The sequence below is a fragment of the Elephas maximus genome, chromosome 1 (assembly GCF_024166365.1).
Source record: "Elephas maximus indicus isolate mEleMax1 chromosome 1, mEleMax1 primary haplotype, whole genome shotgun sequence".
Classification (NCBI taxonomy): domain Eukaryota; kingdom Metazoa; phylum Chordata; class Mammalia; order Proboscidea; family Elephantidae; genus Elephas; species Elephas maximus.
In genome coordinates this window covers 77357752-77380830 of record NC_064819.1, presented here as the reverse complement: position 1 = coordinate 77380830, position 23079 = coordinate 77357752, and the positions used below count along the sequence as shown (strand labels likewise).

General features: G+C 39.0%; 1 non-coding gene across 1 annotated transcript; it reads right to left on the bottom strand.

Moving 5' to 3' along the window:
- Nucleotides 1–18854: 18854 nt before the first annotated feature.
- Nucleotides 18855–18928, bottom strand: TRNAI-AAU (transfer RNA isoleucine (anticodon AAU)). The gene has a single exon. It is a non-coding gene; the product is annotated as a tRNA-Ile (tRNA).
- Between the last annotated feature and the right edge of the window lie 4151 nt (nt 18929–23079).

The following is a 23079-nucleotide window of genomic DNA, read 5'->3' as shown; positions in this document are numbered from 1 at the left end:
CGGACGCTGACTTTTTGCTTCTCTTCTCCTTTTCAATGGTTAATTCCTGCAGTATCGCTTCAGTGACAGCAGTTTTCTGGTTTTTGTATATCCTTACCAAAATTTGTTATTTTCTGTCTTTTATGACATTCTTGTGAACGTGAAGGGACCTTTCATTGTGGTTTTTAACTTGCATTTCCCTAATGACAGTGTTGTTGCGCATCTTTTCATGCGCCTGTGGAAATTCCTGTGTCTTCACTGGTGACACATCTATTCAAATTTCTGGCCCATTTTTTATTCGGGTTATTTGTTCTCTTATTATTGAACGATAAGAGTTTTTTTAAAAATACATTCTGATTCCAAGTCCGTTATTGAATATTTCATTTGTAAATATTTTCTCTCAGTATGTTGCTTGTCTTTTTACTTTTTAAATAATGTCTTTTGCAGTACAAATGTTTTAAAATTCTGTGAAGTCCAATTTGTCAATTTCATCTTTTACATTTTGTGTTTTTGGTGTGGCATCTAAGAAATCGTTGTCTAACCCAAGGTCACAAAGATTTACTTTTATGTTTTCTTTAGAGTCTTATAGTTTAGCTCTTACATTTTTACTTACTATCCATTTCGAGCTAATTTTTTATAATTTACGAAAGTTAGTTACAAATCTAACTCAATTCAACGTGAGGTATATTCATCTTTTTGTATGTGGATATCCAATTTTCCCCACACTATTTGTTGAAAAGACGATCCTTCTCCCTTTTGAATCTCCCCGGCACTTTTGACGAAAGTCAACAGACCATACGATAAAACTAATTGTTGCCGTCGAGTTATAGCACAGAGACCCTACCCGACGAAGTAGAATTTCGCCCATAGTTTCCAAGCAACGGCTGGTGGACCTTTCGGTTAGCTACCAAGCTCTTGACCACCACACCACCATATCTCCTTATACGGAAAAGGATATTTCTGGTCTCTCACTTCGGTTCGGTTAACCTATAATGTCTATCTATCTTTATGGCTGAATATATTGTCTTGATTATGGTAGCTTTGTACAAAACAAGTTTTGAAATTGTAAATCTTCCAAATTTGTTCTGCTTTTTTGCAAGACTGTTTTGGCTATCCTGGATTCTTTGCGTTTCCATACGAATTTTAAGATCAGTGTTTCAGTTTCTGCAAAAGAAGCTAGCTGGGATTTTGATAGGGATTGCCCTGGATTTATAGATCAATTAGGAAAGTAGTGTCACATGAACTGTATTCTTATCACGAACATAGGCTGCCTCATTATTTGTCTAAATCTTCTTTAATTCCTTTCGGCTTTTTTTTTTTTTTTTGGTAATTTTCGGCGAGAAGAAACTGCTCTCCAAGTCCTGGGGAGGGTCCTTGGGTCAAGTTTAGCGGTCTGCCTGCTGCGATCTGAAACCTTTTGAGCAGCGTTTGGGTCGTTCAGAGAAAGAGGAAGGAAGCTCGCTTGAGGTCATTTCTGTCTTTCTGGGTCAGATTCGCAAGGTTTGAGAAAGGCGAAATTTCTTGGAAAGTGAGGCTCATTCCTACCGAAAGGAGGGCTTTCTCTCTTTCGTCTTTTCTATTCCTGGTTAATTAAACCAAACCAAACCTACCGGAGTCGAGTCGATTCCGCGTCTTTCTCCCCCGAAGCCTTTGGTGGTTTTCAAGTGCCAACCTTTCTATTAGCAGCCGAGGGCTTTAACCACTGCGGACTAGTGCTCCTCCTGGTTGATTGGGAACAGTGGCTTCGGAAAAATAACAAAGGTTTCCAGCTTTCGCCGAACTGCACGAATTAATTCCAGAAAGGGAAAATAAGAAATGCTTCCGTTTGCGGAGTGGCCGGTTGGCTCAGTTGGCTAGGGCGTGGTGCTAATAACGCCGAGGTCGCGGGTTCGATCTCCCTAGGGACTAGAGTGTTTATTTGTTTTTTGCAGTGAAACTCAACTTGTCACTTACTTACAATTTGGATTTGCAGTTTATTGCTAATTTTTAAAATCTACATACTTTTTTTTTTAATTGTGGAACCTGTTTACTTGGACCAGGATATAGCCATTCTAATATTTCACAATCAGTTGATTCACCAAAAAATTTCATCTTTCCGCTCCATCCCCCCATCCTTCTCCAGACTTACAAAAATTTTGAGCTTGGGAGTAGCCTTTCCAACTCTTTTTATGAAGCTTTCAAGATACCAATTTTATCCAATTCCTCACTTTCTAGAAAGCATTTCACGTCTCCCATTTTCACTCTGAGTTATTTCTACAATGCGTGACAGAGCACTATTTGTATCAATAGGAGTGGTATTGAGATATTGTAGAAATTCGTGGGAATATTTGGTTGTCATCACGATTGGCTGACTCTTTTGGATTTTACTGGCTGAGACCAGAGGTGGTGGACGTGCTGTAATATACTGGAGTTGGACAGTCCACTAATTTCCAGTTGACTTCCAAATGTCCTTAACTTCCAAGTAAGTAAAAATGTCATACTTGTTGTTATTAAGTGCCGTCGAGTAAGGTTCCGACTCATAGCGACCCTAGTAGAACAGAACGAGACACTGCCGGCTCCTGTCCCACCCTCACAATCCTTGTTATGCTTGAGCCCTCACAATATCCTTGTTACAGTTGCAGCCACTGTGTCAGTCCATCTCGTTGAGGGTCTTCCTCTTTTTCGCTGACCCTCTACCTTACCAGGCATGAAGTCCTTTTCCAGGGACTGGCCCTCCTCCCCCCCATAACATGTCCAAAGTATATTGAGAGAAGTTTTGGCTATTCTTGCTTCTACGGAACCCTTTGGCTTTATTTCTTTCAAGTGAGATTTGTTCGTTCTTCTTACAGTCCATAGTATATTCAATTATTCTTCAGCAACACCATAATTCAAAGGCATCAATTCGTGTTCCCTCTTCTTTATTCATTGTTAAGCTTTCAAAGGCACATGAGGCGATTGAAAACACCATGGCTTGGGTCAGGCATACCTTAGTCCTTAAAGTGACATCTTTGCTTTTTTTTTTTTTTTTTTTTTTAAACACTTTAAAGAGGTCTTTTGCAGCAGATTTGCCCACGCAATTGGTCATTTGATTTCTTGACAGCTGCTTCCATGGGCGTTGATTGCGGTTCCAAGTAAAATTAAATCCTTGACAACTTTAGCCTTTTCTCTGTTTATCATGACGTTGCATGTAAGTAAAAATGTCTTACTTACCTGAGCCTAAAACTGAACTCTCTATGCATATTTGCATGATAATTTCATAACATGGCAGATAAATTCACTAGAACATAATTTCCAGGAGGATAGGTGCAGTGCCTGGTTTTGCTGATCAATGAATCCCCACCGTCTATTGCAGTGCATAGTACACAATGGGCACACAATAAATGTTAGTTGAACAAATCTGTGAACCCTTACCACGATCCTACAAGGTAAGTGTTATCCTAATTTCGAGATGAGCTGAGGTTCATGGCGATTAGTTAATTGTCCAAGATGCAGAGTTAGTAAAAGAGTTATAACTCCCTATTTTTCTTGGATTCGAGGGCATATCATCTGCAGGAAATGTGGAAATATATAACTTAGAAGATAAAAAGGAATTAAATTATTCCCCTTAAGAGAATGGATATAATTAAAAGGATTCATCTTCAGACAGGAATGGAAAAATACACAGATTGATGTTTTCGAATGGGGTTTTCAGAATCATAATAGTGAGATTTAAATTATGTAACTAAATAAGCAAATTGAATACTCTGTAGGAAGGGGCCCAATAGAAAATAGAACATTTTCATTTTAGACTGATAGAAATGCCCCAGCAGAGTTGAAGGTCACTTCATAGCCCAGGCACCAAGAGGTTGACTACCTGGTCAAGGTCATTTAGCCAAATGGTGGCAAAATTGAGACAAGAAACCTTTGCATTCTGGCTTCTAGTTTGAACTGTTAAGAACATTACTATACCACCTCTCTCTCTCGAAGATCAAGGACTTCTCTCTTAGAAGCAGATTTTTATCTTGAGGTGCCTATTATTACGTTTTTTTTTTTTTTTTTTTTACTGTTACGCTATGAGTCGGAATCAGCTTGATGGTACTGGGTTTTGGTTTTTTACTATTATGCCTGCTTTAAAAATGGAAAACAATAATAATAACTAATTTGTCTAATCATGTTTGTATTAAATTAATTTTGTTAACAAATCAATTCCTAGATTCCAACATTTTATGTCAAATATGATTTCTAGAATGTGTGTGCACCTTTATTGAATTCTTGCCTCATTTTTCCTTTGGTGTTTGTTTTTGCATGCCTTTATCTGTTGCATGATTTATCACACAATTTTGCAGTGCTTCTCTCCCTCAGTGAGTTATTGCTCCCTTAACAGTAAAAGAAAAAATGTAATTCAAAACCAAATGCATTTCATGTACTTTATTTTATAGCATTTAATTTAAAATAATATGAAGTAAAAACTCATTACTAATTCACACATGCAGCATCAGTACCCAACATAAGTCCATAAGGAAATATAATGAAGGTGGAAGTAGTGTACATGATTAACAGACTGCAAAAAATAGCGAAAAGCTCACAAACTCACCCATAAAGAGAAAGACCAGGGCCAGATTAAGGCATGAGAGGGCCCTAAGCACTGATAATCTGTGATGTCCCCTCATCTAGTTACTTACCCATTCAAATGGGATATGTGAGTTATATATTATATACACATATATTATATATGTGTGTGTGTGCACACATGTGTACATGCATATGTGTCTTAGCTATTCATGATGTAACTTTAAAAAAAACATAATATTGGCGATTGAATGCAAAAGTGGCATATGCATTTTAGCAAAATGAGATGAACCGAATTATAAAAGTTTTATTGCGTGTAAGAGACAAAGATTTTTACTACATACTGCATTTTCTATGAAGAGAATATTCCACATATTCTACAAAAAAGAAAAGGAGTCAGCGAACTTAGTTGTTTCAACAATCAATGTAAAATTCTGTTGGTCTCCCACAATGAAAAATTGACTTTCACCAGTTTTGATTTAAATGGCTCATACTTCAATTCTGATGTCTGTTTTGTATTAAATGCTATAATAATAAATGGACAAATGAAGAAAAGTCAAAAGAAAATAATCAGAAAACAAATATTACAATGAATTACTCTTTTATTACATTTCTATTCTTTGCTCTTAAAATTCTTCAGTGATTTCATCACAGTTAAGCTGCTGAAAAAACATCTACTTCCATACATAAGGATAATGAATCGAGTCTTTCTTGAATCATTGTTCTACGCTGAGGGATTTTAATCTCTTCAGGGATGAATGTGAGTGTTCTGCTGTGCAGTTTGTGATAATTTAAGTTGGGAATACACGTAAAGCCATTTTAACATCAAAAAATACGTGTTGTATTTTGTATTTTGTCTTCTATTATAGAATCACACATGGCTGGCTACATGAGTAAAATTTGTCTGTCCTGAGTCTGTAAACTTAGTTCTCATTTAAGAATGAAATTGTTGCACTTCTCCATAAAGGTTTATATTTAAGTCATCAGGAGAAGCCTGCACTAGTTTCTTGGATGCCTTTATGGATTCTTCATCAGGTACATATACACTATTTAAGAAGGAAAACCTATTTGAAAGAACTTCACACACTTTCACCCTTCTTTTCATGCAAGATTGGAGTATGTCAATGATGGTGTAGTATGTGATTAAGCGAAATTGATCTCTGGCACTCAGTGATACTTCTGGAGCACTTCTGTCATTTACTTGTTTCTCTCTAATGCTCTGTGAAGGTGAATTGTTTGGTAATCAGTATTTGGCAATATTTGTTTTGTGTTTTCAAAATTTTCTCTTAAATTATGTAAATATCCTGTTGATGATTTATAGAGATCTGTGCATGTCTTTAAGTTTACTCCTGGATCTTGGAGAGCTTTACTAGTCCGACAAAAATGCTGCAATGTATTATTCCACACAACCAACATAAATATATGCTCTAGTGTTTGAATTTTGTTGGCGATGTTTTTGGCTTCTCTTTGGTATCTCCTTTTTGTGTCTGGTCTTCAGCAATATTTCTAAGGCATCTAGAATCTGAGAGTAAGATTCCAGGATTGCACGCATTGCTACAGCATAGGCTTTCTTACGCGTTTTACAAAGACATTGTAATACTCTATCATTGCCTAAATACGTTTTAAGAACTGCTCATTGGCGAGTAGAAAGAAAACAAAAAAATCTGTTGCTGTGAAGTTCATTCAGATTCACAGCGACCCTATAAAACAGAGTAGAACTGCCCCATAAGGTATCCAAGGAGCGGCTGGTGGATTCGACACTGCCAAACTTTGTCTAGCAGCCAGATACAACCATTGCGCCACCAACAGCCAGGCAAAAAACATGTAGAGTAACTGAACAGTAGGAAAAAAATCAACTGCTTCCGGACAACAATCTATTGTGCTGCATCCTACAAGATTAAGTGAATGCTCAGCACATGGTATGGAAATGGCATATTCATTAAGTTCTGAAATTTTCTGTTGTGTGTCTTTATAAAGCCCTGACATATTGGCAGCATTGTCATAGGACTGGCCTCCGCACTTAGAAAAATCAATTTTGCAAAGTTGACCTAAATAGTGAAGTATTTGATTTGCAATTTCTTCACCAATATGACTTTTTAAGCTTATAAACATGATAATCGCTGGACAGGTTTTCCATTTGTTGGAGATACTTATCCTGAAACAATACTTAGCTGATCTGTATGAGAAAGATCAAGAGTGGAATCTACAAACTGAAATATACAGCTATACTTATTTCACTGAAAATAGTAGAATGAACTTTATCATTTATCAAGTTTATTAATTCTTCAAGCGTTGTTTTAGACTTATATGATGGGTTGCCCTTTCCAGTGTTACCATATTTTGAGATTGGACCTGCTAAATATGCATCAAACTGAGCAACAAGTTCAAGGGAGCCAAACATTTCATTTCTTCCTCAAAAAGATAGTTCACATTCAGTCATTCAGTGATTGTTATAATGACAGCAACAACATTGCAAAACAACTTTCCGATACCGACATTCTTCATTAATTTGTATTTCCAGTCCATGACTTAAGTCAAAATCATGTGTTTGGTTTAAATATGACAACATACAGTCTCTGTGAATTGAACTGTTTCATGTTTATCAATCATATTTGAGTTGCACCAATTGCTAAATCTATCTGTAGCAAGTCAAGACTTAAATGATTTAGGACTGAATAGTTTGCAAAGAAAACAATATACAGAGCCGACTGACAGAGAATACAGCAGCCACTCTCATAATTTTCACCATTAGCTTTGCACCCTAGAAATATATTCTGGCTCCAGAATTTCGTTTGTTACCATCCATAAATTTTTTTTTTTATTAACTTTTATTGAGCTTCAAGTGAACGTTTACAAATCAAGTGAGACTGTCACATATAAGTTTATATACACCTTACTCCGTACTCCCACTTGCTCTCCCCCTGAGTCAGCCCTTCCAGTCTCTCTTTTCGTGACGATTTTGCCAGCTTCCAACTCTCTCTATCCTCCCATCCCCCCGCCAGACAGGAGATGCCAACACAGTCTCAAGTGTCCACCTGATATAAATAGCTCACTCTTCATCAGCATCTCTCTCCTACCCACTGCCCAGTCCCTTTCATGTCTGATGAGTTGTCTTCGGGAATGGTTCCTGTCCTGTGCCAATAGAAGGTTTGGGAACCATGACCCCCGGGATTCCTCTAGTCTCAGTCAGACCATTAAGTCTGGTCTTTTTATGAGAATTTGGGGTCTGCATCCCACTGATCTCCTGCTCCCTCAGGGGTTCTCTGTTATGCTCCCTGTCAGGGCAGTCATTGGTTGTGGTCGGGCACCAACTAGTTCTTCTGGTCTCAGGATGATGTACGTCTCTGGTTCATTTGGCCCTTTCTGTCTCTTGGGCTCTTAGGTATCGTGTGACCTTGGTGTTCTTCATTCTCCTTTGATCCAGGTGGGTTGAGACCAATTGATGCATCTTAGATGGCCGCTTGTTAGCATTTAAGACCCCAGACGCCCCATTTCAAAGTGGGATGCAGAATGTTTTCATAATAGAGTTATTTTGCCAATTGACTTAGAAGTCCCCTTAAACCATGGTCCCCAAACCCCTGCCCTTGCTCCGCTGACCTTTGAAGCACTCACTTTATCCCGGAAACTTCTTTGCTTTTGGTCCAGTCCAGTTGAGCTGACCTTCCATGTATTGAGTATAGTCCTTCCCTTCACCTAAAGCAGTTCTTATCTACTAATTAATCAGTAAAAAACCCTCTCCCACCCTCCCTCCCTCCCCCCTTGTAACCACAAAAGTATGTGTTCTTCTTAGTTTATACTATTTCTCAAGATCTTATAATAGTGGTCGTATACAATACTTGTCCTTTTGCCTCTGACTAATTTCACTCAGCATAATGCCTTCCAGGTTCCTCCATGTTATGAAATGTTTCACACTTTCGTCACTGTTCTTTATTGATGCGTAGTATTCCATTGTGTGAATATACCACAATTTATTTAACCATTCATCCGTTGATGGACACCTTGGTTCCTTGAGCTTTTTGCTATTGTAAACAGAGCTGCAATAAACAAGGGTGTGCATGTATCTGTTTGTGTGAAGGCTCTTATTTCTCTAGGGTATATTCCGAGGAGTGGGAATTCTGGGTTGTATGGTAGCTCTATTTCTAACTTTTTAAGAAAACGCCAGATAGATTTCCAAAGTGGTTGTACCATTTTACATTCCCACCAGCAGTGTATAAGAGTTCCAATCTCTCCGCAGCCTCTCCAACATTTATTATTTTGTGTTTTTTGGATTAATGCCAGCCTTGTTGGTGTGAGATGAAATCTCATCGCAGTTTTAATTTACATTTCTCTAATGGCTAATGATCGAGAGCATTTTCTCCTGTATCTGTTAGCTGCCTGAATATCTTCTTTAGTGAAGTGCATGTTCATATCCTTTGCCCACTTCTTGATTAGGTTGTTTGTCTTCTTGTGGTTGAGTTTTGACAGAATCATATAGATTTTAGAGATCAGGCGCTGGTCGGAGATATCATAGCTGCAAATTCTTTCCCAGTCTGTAGGTGGTCTTTTTACTCTTTTGGTGAAGTCTTTAGATGAGCATAGGTGTTTGATTTTTAGGAGCTCCCAGTTATCGGGTTTCTCTTCGTGACTTTTGGTAATGTTTTGTATTCTGTATATGCCTTGTATTAGGGCTCCTACCGTTGTCCCTATTTTTTCTTCCATGATCTTTATCGTTTTAGTCTTTATGTTTAGGTCTTTGATCCACTTGGAGTTAGCTTTGTGCATGGTGTGAGGTATGGGTCCTGTTTCATGTTTTTGCAAATGGACATCCAGTTATGCCAGCACCATTTGTTAAAAAGACTATCTTTTCCCCAATTAACTGACACTGGGCCTTTGTCAAATATCAGCTGTTCATATGTGGATGGATTTATATCTGGGTTCTTAATTCTGTTCCTTTGGTCTATGTGCCTGTTGTTGTACCAGTACCAGTACCAGTACCAGGCTGTTTTGACTACGTGGCTGCATAATAGGTTCTGAAATCAGGTAGAGTGAGGCCTCCCACTTTCTTCTTCTTTTTCAGTAATGCTTTGCTTATCCGAGGCTTCTTTCCCTTCCATATGAAGTTGGTGATTTGTTTCTCTATCACCTTAAAAAATGACATTGAAATTTGGATCGGAAGTGCGTTATATGTATAGATGGCTTTTGGTAGAATAGACATTTTTACTATGTTAAGTCTTTCTATCCATGAGCAAGGTATGTTTTTCCACTTAAGTAGGTCCTTTTTAATTTCTTGTAGTACTGCTTTGTAGTTTTCTTTGTATAGGTCTTTTACATCTTTGGTAAGATTTATTCCTAAATATTTTATCTTCTTGGGGGCTACTGTGAATGGTATTGATTTGGTTATTTCCTCTTCGATGTTCTTTTTGTTGATGTAGAGGAATCCAAGTGATTTTTGTATGTTTATCTTATAACCTGAGACTCTGCCAAACTCTTCTATTAGTTTCAGTAGTTTTCTGGAGGATTCCTTAGGGTTTTCTGTGTATAAGATCATGTCATCTGCAAATAGAGATAATTTTACTTCCTCCTTGCCAATCCCAATGCCTTTTATTTCTTTGTCTAGCCTAATTGCTCTGGCTAGGACCTCTAGCACAATGTTGAGTAAGAGCGGTGATAAAGGGCATCCTTGTCTGGTTCCCGTTCTCAAGGGAAATGCTTTCAGGCTCTCTCCATTTAGAGTGATGTTGGCTGTTGGCTTTGTATAGATGCCCTTTATTATGCTGAGGAATTTTCCTTCAATTCCTATTTTGCTGAGAGTTTTTATCGTAAATGGGTGTTGGACTTTGTCAAATGTCTTTTCTGCATCAATTGATAAGATCATGTGGTTTTTGTCTTTTGTTTTATTTATATGGTAGATTACATTAATGGTTTTTCTAATATTAAACCAGCCTTGCATACCTGGTATAAATCCCACTTGGTCATGGTGGATTATTTTTTTGATATGTTGTTGAATTCTATTGGCTAGAATTTTGTTGAGGATTTTCGCATCTATTTTCATGAGGGATATAGGTCTGTAGTTTTCTTTTTTTGTGATGTCTTTACCTGGTTTTGGTATCAGGGAGAGGGTGGCTTCATAGAATGAGTTAGGTAGTATTCCGTCAATTTCTATGCTTTGAAATACCTTTAGTAGTGGTGTTAACTCTTCTCTGAAAGTTTGGTAGAACTCTGCAGTATAGCCATTCAGGCCAGGGCTTTTTTTTTGTTGGGAGTTTTTTGATTACCGTTTCAATCTCTTTTTTTGTTATGGGTCTATTTAGTTGTTCTACTTCTGATTATGTTAGTTTAGGTCGGTAGTGTTTTTCCAGGAATTCATCCATTTCTTCTAGGTTTGCAAATTTGTTAGAGTGCAATTTTTCATAATAATCTGATATGATTCTTTTAATTTCAGTTAGGTCTGTTGTGATGTGGCCCTTCTCATTTCTTATTCGGGTTATTTGTTTCCTTTCCTGTATTTCTTTAGTCAGTCTGGCCAATGGTTTATCAATTTTGTTAATTTTTTCAAAGAACCAACTTTTGGCTTTGTTAATTCTTTCAATTATTTTTCTGTTCTTTTTTTAAATTCATTTAGTTCAGCTCTAATTTTTATTATTTGTTTTCTTCTGGTGCCTGATGGATTCTTTTGTTGCTCACTTTCTAATGTTCAAGTTGTAGGGACAGTTCTCTGATTTTGGCTCTTTCTTCTTTTTTGTATGTGTGCATTTATTGATATAAATTGATCTCTGAGCACTGCTTTTGCTGTGTCCCAGAGGTTTTGATAGGAACTATTTTCATTCTCGTTGCATTCTATGAATTTCCTTATTCCCTCCTTAATGTCTTCTATAACCCAGTCTTTTTTCAGGAGGGTATTGTTAAGTTTCCAAGTATTTGATTTCTTTTCCCTAATTTTTCTGTTATTGATTTCCACTTTTATGGCCTTGTGGTCTGTGAAGATGCTTTGTAATATTTCGATGTTTTGGATTCTGCAAAGGTTTGTTTTATGACCTAATATGTGGTCTATTCTAGAGAATGTTCCATGTGCACTACAAAAAAAAAGTATACTTAGTAGCAGTTGGGTGGAGAGTTCTGTACAAGTCAATGAGGTCAAGTTGGTTGATTGTTGTAATTAGGTCTTCCATGTCTCTCTTGAGCTTCTTTCTGGATGTCCTGTCCTTCTCCGAAAGTGGTGTGTTGAAGTCTCCTACTATAATTGTGGAGGTGTCTATCTCACTTTTCAGTTCTGTTAAAATTTGATTTATGTATCTTGCAGCCCTGTCATTGGGTGCATAAATATTTAATATGGTTATGTCTTCCTGGTCAATTGTCCCTTTTATCATTATGTAGTGTCCTTCTTTATCCTTTGTGGTGGATTTAAGTTTAAAGTCTGTTTTGTCAGAAATTAATATTGCTACTCCTGCTCTTTTTTGCTTATTGTTTGCTTGATATATTTTTTTCCATCCTTTGAGTTTTAGTTTGTTTGTGTCTCTAAGTCTAAGGTGTGTCTCTTGTAGGCAGCATATAGACGGAGAGTGTTTCTTTATCCGGTCTGAGACTCTGTCTCTTTATTGGTGCATTTAGTCCATTTACATTCAGTGTAATTATAGATAAGTAAGTGTTTAGTGTTGTCATTTTGATGCCTTTTTATGTGTGTTGTTGACAATTTCATTGTTCCACTTACTTTTTTGTGCTGAGACGTTTTTCTTTGTAAATTGTGTGATCCTCATTTTCATAGTATTTGACTTTATGTTTGCTGAGTCGTTACGTTTTTCTTGCTTTTTATTTTGAGTTATGGAGTTGTTATACCTCTTTGTGGTTACCTTAATATTTACCCCTATTTTTCTAAGTAAAAACCTAACTTGTATTGTCCTATATCGCCTTGTATCCCTCTCCATATGGCAGTTCTATGCCACCTGTATTTAGTCCCTGTTTTTGATTATTGTGATCTTTTACATATTGACTTCAATGATTCCCTGTTCTGAGCATTTTTTTTTAATTAATCTTAATTTGTTTTTGTGATTTCCCTATTTGAGTTGATATCAGGATGTTCTGTTCTGTGACCTTGTGTGGTGCTGGTATCTGAGATTATTAGTTTTCTGACCAATTTCCTTTAGTATTTCTTGTAGCTTTGGTTTGGTTTTTGCAAATTCTCTAAGCTTGTGTTTATCTGTAAATATCTTAATTTCGCCTTCATATTTCAGAGAGAGTTTTGCTGGATATATGATCCTTGGCTGGCAGTTTTTCTCCTTCAGTGCTCTGTATATGTCATCCCATTGCCTTCTTGCCTGCATGGTTTCTGCTGAGTAGTCTGAACTTATTGATTCTCCCTTGTAGGAGACCTTTCTTTTATCCCTGGCTGCTTTTAAAATTTTCTCTTTATCTTTGGTTTTGGCAAGTTTGATGATAATATGTCTTGGTGTTTTTCTTTTTGGATCAATCTTAAATGGGGTTTAATGAGCAACCTGGATAGATATCCTCTCATCTTTCATGATGTCAGGGAAGTTTTCTGGCAGCAGATCTTCAACTATTCTCTCTGTCTTTTCTGTCCTCCCTCCCTGTTCTGGGACTCCAATCACACGCAAGTTATCCTTCTTGATAGAGCCCCACATGATTCTTAGGGTTTCTTCATTTTTTTTAATTCTTTTATCTGATTTTTTTTCAGCTATGTTGGTGTTAATTCCCTGGTCCTCCAGATCTCCCAGTCTGCATTCTAATTGCTCGAGTCTGCTCCTCTGACTTCCTATTGTGTTGTCTAATTCTGTAATTTCATTGTTAATCTTTTGGATTTCTGCATGCTGTCTCTCTATGGATTCTTGCAACTTATTAATTTTTCCACTATGTTCTTGAATAATCTTTTTGAGTTCTTCAACAATTTTATCAGTGTGTTCCTTGGCTTTTTTTGCAGTTTCCCTTATATCATTTCTGAGGTCATCCCTGACGTCTTGAAGCATTCTGTAAATTAGTTTTTTATATTCTGTATCTGATAATTCCAAGATTGTATCTTCATTTGGGAAAGATTTTGATTCTTTTGTTTGGGGGGTTGTAGAAGCTGTCATGGTCTGCTTCTTTATGTGGTTTGATATCGACTACTGTCTCCAAGCCATCACTAAGATATTGTAGTGATTTATTCTATATTTGCTCAATGAGTCTTATCTTGTTTTGTTTTCTTTCAATATATGTGGATGGGTTACTAGATTGTGCTGTCTTGATTGTTGTAGCCCTTGACTTACTTATGACCTATTACCAGCTGGTTTGGGCTGTTGCCAGATATATATGCCTGAGTCTATTCACTATTCTTGAGTAGAAACTGCTCTTGGGTCACCAAGTGTGTGCTGCACCCTAACACCTATCCACCTTGAGAAGTAGTGGTAATAGTTGTGTGCATCAGATTCTATTAGCAGCTGGGGTTCACACTCCGGGGGGGCAGGATGCTGACAGGCTTCCCCCTAGTGTCAGTGAGGTAGGTGTGTCTCTATTCCTAAAGCACCTTGGTGGGAGGGCTCTGCAGCTGTTCCTTAGGCCCCCAATGCAAGTACCTCTACAGATTGGTAGGTGTCACCCTCCTTAGACCCCTAAGGCAGGAGGGTAGCTGGTCTGGGGGGAGCTTCAGCCCTCAGTTCCCTGTTGTGGGTCAGTTAGGGCTCTGTTGAATACGCAGAGATATCAGACCTGGGAAACTTGTTTTTCCAGTAAATCTGCTAAAAAAAAAAATTACAGTCATATCCCTGTCAGAAATGCCTTTGCATTATAATAGCCACCTTGTTCCCTGTAGGGATGAAATCCCGAGATATGGATCACATATGTTTGGCTGGAGCTGTTTCTGTGTTTTTAGTCCAGTTAGGGAAGGATTTTTGGTCCCTGGGCTGTTTGTGGTTGCTTCTCTCAGGCCGGAAGAATGGGTTAGGAAAAGACCAAAAAAAAAAAAAAAGAGAAAAGAAAAGCCGCGGAGCAGTTCTCCCTCTGGCTTAGGAAATCCCAATGTTAATGAAGCCACCTGGGAAGGGGAGGGGAGGTTTCAGAACAACAGGAGAGGGTAGCACCCCGGAATATAGCCAAAGTTGCTTATCTTGCTTCGGATGACTCTTTTATCTGAGATTCCCAAGGGGCGTGTCGCCTATGTGTGCTGTCTGGGTAGAGATTGCCCCTGAGGGTCTGGCCCGCAGAAGCCGCGGTCAGTTCCTCTGCTGACAGTCCAAAGCCCAGCGTCAAGGTTCCCCTGCTGGGACGCTGCACTCCCGGCTCCAAAATCAGTCCTTGCCTCCCGGGAACTTCTCCTCCCGCCAGCCGTGTCGCAGTGCCACCCCTGCGGACCAGCTGGGCCCCCTTCAGGGGTCAGTTCAGGGGGGTAGGGCTGCGCCCTGTATTTGTGCCATCACAGGATATCCTGCTCAGCTCCCCTGCGCCCAGTCCTAAGCTCGGGGCCAAGTTTACCTGACTGGGACGGTGGCTCCAGGCTCCGAAAACAGTCGCTGCTTCCCCATAGTTGTTCATTCTCAGTCTCTGTCACTCAGGTCAACTGTTTAAATCTGTGTTTGTTGTTCAGGGTTCGTGGATTGTCATGTATGTGATCTATTCACTTGTTTTTCGGAGTCTTTTTTGCAAGAGGGATCCAAGGTAGCATCTACCTAGTCAGCCATCTTGGCCCCCTCTCCCATCCATAAATTTTTGACACAAATTTTCAAAAGATCTACTGTGATGTTGAGAATCACTTCGCCCTTTTTGATCCAATAATTTACATCATTAGAAGAAAAATTATTCCACAAAGCAAGATCTATATTTCTCTTACTTATGGGGTCTACAGATGCAAAAATTTCAGATTCTAAAACAGTTTCATTTTCTACAGTATTATTAATTTTTTCACTACAACAAGGAATGGATGCAGAATTTGCAAAAAATTCTATAGTATTCTCAATGCTAATTTCAGGAGCCCTGATGGAGCAGCGGTCAAGCACTTGGCTGATAACCCAAAGATCGGCAGTTTGAATCCACCAGTTGCTTCTTGGCAAACTCTATGGGGCAGTTCCATTGTGCCTGTCGCACAGGAGTCAGAATCAATTCCAAGGCAACTCTCTTCTGATTTGTTACCTTTTCAAAAGAAAGTGAATCCTAGAGAAATAAGAGCCTTTACAAGAACAGATATATGCACACCCATGTTTATTGCAGTACTGTTTAAAGTAGCAAAAAGCTGGAAGCAACCAAGGTGTCCATCAACGGATGAATGGATAAATCAATTATGGTATATTCACACAATGGAATACTATGCATCAATAAAGAACAGTGACGAATGTGTGAAACATTTCATAACATGGAGGAACCTGGAAGGCATTATGCTGAGTGAAATTAGTCAGATGCAAAAGGACAAATATTGTATAAGACCACTGTTATAAGATCTTGAGAAATAGTATGAACTGAGAAGAACACATACTTTTGTGGTTACGAGGGGGGGAGGGAGGGAGGGTGGGAGAGAGTTATTCACTAATTAGATAGTAGATAAGAACTACTTTAGGTGAAGGGAAGGACAATACTCAATACACAGAAGGTCAGCTCAACTGGACTGGACCAAAAGCAAAGAAGTTTCTGGGATAAACTGAATGCTTCAAAGGTCAGTGGAGCAAGGGCAGGTGTTTGGGGGACTATGGCTTAAGGGGACTTTTAAGTCAGTTTGCAAAATAATTCTATCATGAAAACATTCTGCATCCCACTTTGAAGTGTGGCGTCTGGGATCTTAAATGCTAACAAGCAGCCATCTAAGATGCATCAATTGGTCTCAACCCACCTGGATCAAAGGAGAATGAAGAACACCAAGGTCACACGATAACTATGAGCCCAAGAGACAGAAAGGGCCACATGAACCAGAGTCTTACATCATCCTGAGACCAGAAGAACTAGATGGTGCCCGGCCACAACCGATGACTGCCCTGACAGGGAGCACAACAGAGAACCCCTGAGGGAGCAGGAGATCAGTGGGATGCAGACCCCAAATTCTCATAAAAAGACCAGACTTAATGGTCTGACTGAGACTAGAGGAATCCCGGGGGTCATGGTTCCCAAACCTTCTGTTGGCCCAGGACAGGAACCATTCCCGAAGACAACTCATCAGACATGGAAGGGACCAGACAATGGGCTGGAGAGAGATGCTGATGAAGAGTGAGCTACTTGTATCAGGTGGACACTTGAGACTGTGTTGGCATCTCCTGTCTGGAGGGGAGATAGGAGGGTAGAGAGGGTTAGAAACTGGCAAAAAGGTCATGAAGGGAGAGACTGGAAGGAGGGAGCAGGCTGACTCATTAGGGGGAGAGTAAGTGGGAGTATGGAGTAAGGTGAATATAAGCTTATACGTGACAGACTGACTTGATTTGTAAACTTTCACTTAAAGCACAATAAAAATTATTTAAAAAAAAAGGAAGTGAATTTCATAATTGCCTTTGAAAAATAAAAATTGCCATCGAGTTGATTTCAACTTCTAGTGACCCTATAGGACAGAGTAGAACTGCCCCCCAGTGTTTCCAAGGAGTGGCTGGTGAATTCGAACTGCCCATCTTCTGGTTAGCAACCAAGCTCCATAGAGATTGCAGTCTTGGAAACCCTATTGGGCAGTTCTTCTCTGTATTATAGGGTCGCTATGAAGATGATGTAGGAATATAGATGACTTAAACCATGAAAATGGGTTCACCAGAGAGTGAGTGTATGTAGAGAAGAGGTTCAGGGACAAATCCATGAGACATTCTACTACAGAATAGATAAGGAGAGGGGAAACAAGGAAAGGATTCTGAGAAGGATGAGCCAGTGAGGTAGAAAGACAGTCAGGACAGCAGTGTCTTGAAAGTCCAAAGGGGGGAAAAAAAGTTTTAAGGCAGTAAGTGTCTTTATTGACACTGAGAAGTTGTCTTAGTTTCTTAGTGCTGCTGCAACAAACACCACAAGTGGTTTTCTTTAAGGAACAGAAATTTATTTTCCTACAGTTTGAGAGGTTGGAAGTCCAAATTCAGGGCACAGCTCTAGGGGAAGGCTGTCTCTCTATCAGTCCTGGGGGAAAATCCTTGTCTCAGTTACTGTAGCCCCATAGTTCCTGGGTTCCTGGGTGATCCTCACATGTGCTTCTGTCTTCCCCAGTTTGTCCTCCCTTGTCTGGGTGCCTAACCTGTTCTTTTTGTATCTCAGAAGTGATTAAATTTAAGACACACCCTACACTGATATAGCCTCATTAGCATAACAAAGAAACCCAGTTCCCAAAGGAGGTTAAAACCACAGGCATAGCAGTTTGGATTCCAACACATGTTTTGGGGGAACACAGTTGAATCCATAAACAGAAGTCAAGGAAAATAAGGTCTTGGAAAAGTGAAAAGAGGTCATTGGCAATCTTGACAGGAAGTTTTCATGAACTGGCTGTATAAAAAAAACAAACTAGAATTTAATGGATTTAAGAGCAGCAGGAGAGAAACTGGAGGTAGCAAATCTGGATAACTCCTTAAAGGAGATTTTGTTATAAAGCCATCAGAGAAATAGTGTAGTAGCTAGAGGGAAATGTTGGGTCAAGAGAAACCTTTTTAAGATAGGAGACAAATGGCATAGTTGAATGTTCATGGGAGTAACACCATAGGAGCAAATCTAGGGGTTTCACACATTTGCTCTGACTTTGGTACCATTCTAGGTTCTGGGGATTCAGAAAAGAAAAGAAAAAACAATCTATCTTCATGGGCAGAAATCATAGCAGAAGTCAATTGACAGCTTCAAAAAAAAAAAAATCATGCATTGTGTCTGACTGTGACTACTATAAAAGTAGAAGTATCAATTTCAGCCATAAGGAAGGGTAGTGCAGGAGGTGAGCAGACAATCAGGTGAAGAAGATAATCAGGTAGAGAAAGTGCTTGACAGTCACAGGGAAGCACAATGCATTGCACCCTGAAAAAAGGACAAGGAGGAGATGTCAGATGGACTATGGCCTCCATACACACACCTCATCCCCAAGGCTATACCCACTCCTAGCTTGATTTTCTTCACTAAAATTTCTAGCTTGAGGCTTTATGTCACTTGTTCCAAAAAACTGTTTTTTCCTTTTCTCCACCTAGCGTCCTTTTGAGGGAGAGCCAAAAGGGTAGATGTCAGTACTGAAGATTAAAGAAATAAAGTTGACCATCAATCCAGATTCATTGTCAGAGTGGATGTGAAGTGAGTGTAGCAAGGTTTTTTTTTTTTTCTCCCTCTCTCGAAAAAGATGTCAGTACTGAAGATTAAAGAAATAGAGTTGACAATCAATCCAGATTCATTGTCAGAGTGGATGTGAAATGAGTGTAGCAAGGTTTTTTTTTTTCTCCCTCTCTCGAAAAAGAAGTAGTCTTTTCTGGCCCGTACAGGGATCAAACCCGCGACCGTGGCGTTATTAGCACCACGCTCTAACCAGCTGAGCTAACCGGCCACTTCAACATAAGGGTTCTTTTACCTACACAAATTAAAAAAACTGTTCACTCCGCCGTCACCCGTCCAAAGAATACTCTTTTACATAACCTGAACTATGACTAAATGACACTATTGTTTCAAGTTTCTCTTTATGTTTTCTATTTCCCCTTTCCGCACTCCTGCAAAAAGCAAAAAAAAAAAAAAAAACAAAAACGCATAAACTATCTCCAGCAGAAATGAACTTCATTCCTCCTTTGCAAAATAAGAAGTTCTGGAGCTTGTCGGTTTCATCCTGAGAGACACATTCGCTAGAGAGACCTCCTTTATTCTACCCCAGTAAGCCTTTGAGAAGGATCCAGAGACGCCCGGGAAGGATCTGGTCCATCAGGGCGTGAGGATTCCTCTCCAGACTGGAAGGAATATCCCCAGTGAATCTACCCAGCCTGTCCCCAAATCCTGGGAAGTGCGCCTTCTCTGTTCTTCATGAAAGGCTCAAAACCTAAAAACCCAGTGCCATCGAGTCGATTCCGACTCATAAAGGCTAAAGTTGATTAGTTTCCTATTTAGGGCAAAATGTAATAGGCAGAGTACCTGTGTGAAAGCACCTAAAGAGACTTTTATCTCCTCAGCCTTGTATGGTCCATGGATCTTTAGACTGTCAGGACATTTGTAGAGGATAACATTGATTCACTATATTAATGATATATGATTAATTGCCACAAGAATAGAGAGTGATACAGCTCCAAAATCCCGTTTAGCATATGGTTTCTTCGACCACAACTGGCACAAGCTATATTCACATGCATTAGATATTTCTGTGCAGGAAGTTTTATTAGGGAATGCTCATGGGAACAACATCTGTGAGGGAAGCAGGATTAGAAGTGGAAAAGTTGACAAGCAGCAACAAAGGCCTGAGCTGATCCCATGAGGAGTTCTGGAAATGGATCCACCTTCAGAGTTGAGACAAGAGAGTCAGAACTTTATACGTATATATTCAGCAGTCAAAAATGTGGCCTGCTTTCAGAAAGGGGACATGACCTAGATAGAGGCAGTTCCTTTCAGCTGAGGACAATTCCTAAAGAACGCCTCAGCTTTGTGCCATGAGGGGCAACACTCCTGGCAGCTGGGAAAAGGAATGCCTTAGTACTGAAAGGAGGAAATCTGGGTGGCACAATCCAGCACACAACACAGAGAGCAAGGTTGGAAGCAGGTTTAGCAGGCAGCTGCTAACCAGCAGTTAGAAGGTTGTTAGGCTACTTGCAGTAATACAGGCAAGAGATGCAGGTAGTTTGGGTCAGATTGCTAGCAGTTCAGGAGTTGAGATTTTCTTATCGCTTTGAAGTAGCAACTAACAGGACATCCTGACAGGAAGAAGGGTTGTGATGCCTACATGAGAACTGTATTTTGCTGTCCTGCTTTTGATTCTACAGGATATGTGAATCATAAAACAGTATTATATTCAATTTATGATTAATATGCACATGAACTTTAATAATCAAAAATAATGGAAATGAAATTAGAAATTCTACCATTAATCCCATTCTTGAAATGTTCATAGGTAATGAAAACAGACAAATATAATCCCTAAAATTATAATCATGCTATGACTATTTTTTATATAGAATTTTGAAATATGGAAGTTATTTACTATATTAAGATAATAATTTCAGGTGAATATGGTATTAGATGAATTGATTATTGTGCCTGTGGCTTGCTTTCATATAAAATGGTGGAGATTAACATGCCTCAATATTATTTTAAATGGCCTCTTTTCCTACAAGGAAGAATAAGGAATCCTTAGTCAGGGCAGTGGTGCAAAGGAAATCCATCTAACTATGGGTGAAGTCAATTTTGAAGACAAAATCTAAAGCAGCATCTGTTCTAACAGACTGTAGAACTCTGCTGTTCTTGATAAGCTATTTTAAAAACAAAGAGAAAAATATTGACAAAATTAAGCTAGTATTATTTTTAAGACCAAAAATATTTATTTTAGAAAGTCAAATCAATTTCTGTATACTAAAAGTAGAAATGAATTGTTTTTCTCTAATTAGCCAGTCAGAGTGAAACATAATCTTCTGATTCATAGCCAAGTGATGCTTTCTGACTTATAGTGACTCTTCTCACAAAAATACCGAGGCAATCAATCAACATGGAAAGGATAGTCTTTTCAACAAATAGTGCTGGGACAATTGGATATCCACATGCAAAAAGATGAATAATAGTCTTACCTCACACTGTACACGAACAGTAACTCTGAGTGGATCATAGACCTACATGTAAGAGCTCAAGTCATAAAAGTTTTAGGTGAAAACCGCAGAAAAATCTTTGTGACTTGGCTTAGGCAGAGTTCTTAGATATATAACACCAAAAGCTCTACCCATAAAGCAAAAAAATTGAATTGATAAACTGGATTTCATCAAAATTATAATCCTTCGCACTTCAAAAGATAGCATTAGGAAAACGAAACAATAAGTCATAGGCTGGCAGAAAGTATGTGTGAATCATGTATCTTATGAAGGACTTGGATACAGAATATGTAAAGAACTTTTACAAATCAATAATAATAAGATAATCAACCAAATTTAAAACAGGCAAAAGATTTGAATAGACGTTTCTCCAAAGAAGACATACAAATGGCTAACAAGCACATGAAAAGATGTTCAACATCATAGTCATTAGGGATGGACAAGTGAAACCACAATGAGATACCACTTCACACCTACTATCATGTCTGTAGCAGAAAATGCAGACAATAACTTGTGCTGTTGAGGACGTGAAGAAATTGGTACTCTCCTACAGTGCTGGTGGGAATGTAAAATGACACAACCACTTCAGAAAACAGTTTGACTGTTTTTTAAAAGATTAATTATAATTTTAACATACTGTTACAGACTGAATTGTATCCTCAAAAAATATGTTGTAAATCCTAACCCTTATACCTGTGGTGGAAACCCTGGTGGTGTAGTGGTTAAGTGCTATGGCTGCTAACCAAAGGTTCGGCAGTTCAAATCTGCCAGGTGCTCCTTGGAAACTCTACGGGGCAGTTCTACTCTGTCCTATAGGGTCACTATGAGTTGGAATCCACTCGAAGGCACTGGGTTTTTTTTGTTTTTTTTTTTTTAATACTTGTGGATGAAATCCCATTTGGGATTAGGGTTTGTTTGTTTTGTCACTGAGGCCATATCAGTGTAGGGTGTGTCCTAAACCTACTAGCTTCTGAGATACAAAGAGCAGATTAGACATAGAAACAAAGGAATACACACTGGAAGGAAGGCAGATGCTATCTGAAGACAACAGAGGCAGGTGAATCTACAAACAACCCAGGAACCTGTGAGCTGCTAAAAGCTGAACTTGGCTCCACTAGGGATCAAACCCAGGATCTTCTCCATGTAAAGCAGATGTGCTAGCCACTACATCATGGAACAACAAATAGACTACATGGGCTGCCAGAAGAACTAACAAAGCTGTTTTGGAAGAAGTACCGCCAGAATGCTCATTAGAAGTGAGGATGCCGAGATTTGTCTCACATACTTTGGACATTTCATCAGGAGGGACCAGTCCGTGGGGAAGGATATTATGCTTGGTAGAGGGTCAGCAAAAAAGTGGAAGACTTTCAACAAGACAGATTGACACAGAGGCTGCTACAATGGTTTCAAGCATAACAATTGTGAGGATGGCGCAGGATCGAGCAGTGTTTCGTTCTGCTGTAGGGTCACTATGAATCGGAACCAACTCCACGGCACCTAAAACAACAAAAAGCTGAACTAGACAAGGAAGGACCGCCCCCTAGAGACACATATTGAATCTGGCCTTCTGGCCTCCTGAACTGTGAGAAAAAAAATTCTGTTCTTTAAGCTACCCACTTTTAGTATTTCAGTCACAGCAGCTCTAGGAAACTAAAACATAATTACGTCATTATGTAATTACGTCATTATGTCAGGAACCACATCTATTTTGTCACCTTTGTATGGGTAGTGACTGGCATACATCAATACCTGCTGCCATCTATTCGATTCATAGTGACCCTATAAGACAGAGTAGTACTCTGTTCCATAGGGTTTCCATGGAGTGGCTGGTGAATTTGAACTCTGATCTTTTAGTTAGCAGCCGAGCCAAAGGGTTCTATAATCTCTATGCCAAAGGGCTCCTAGTACATCAATATCTCTAACT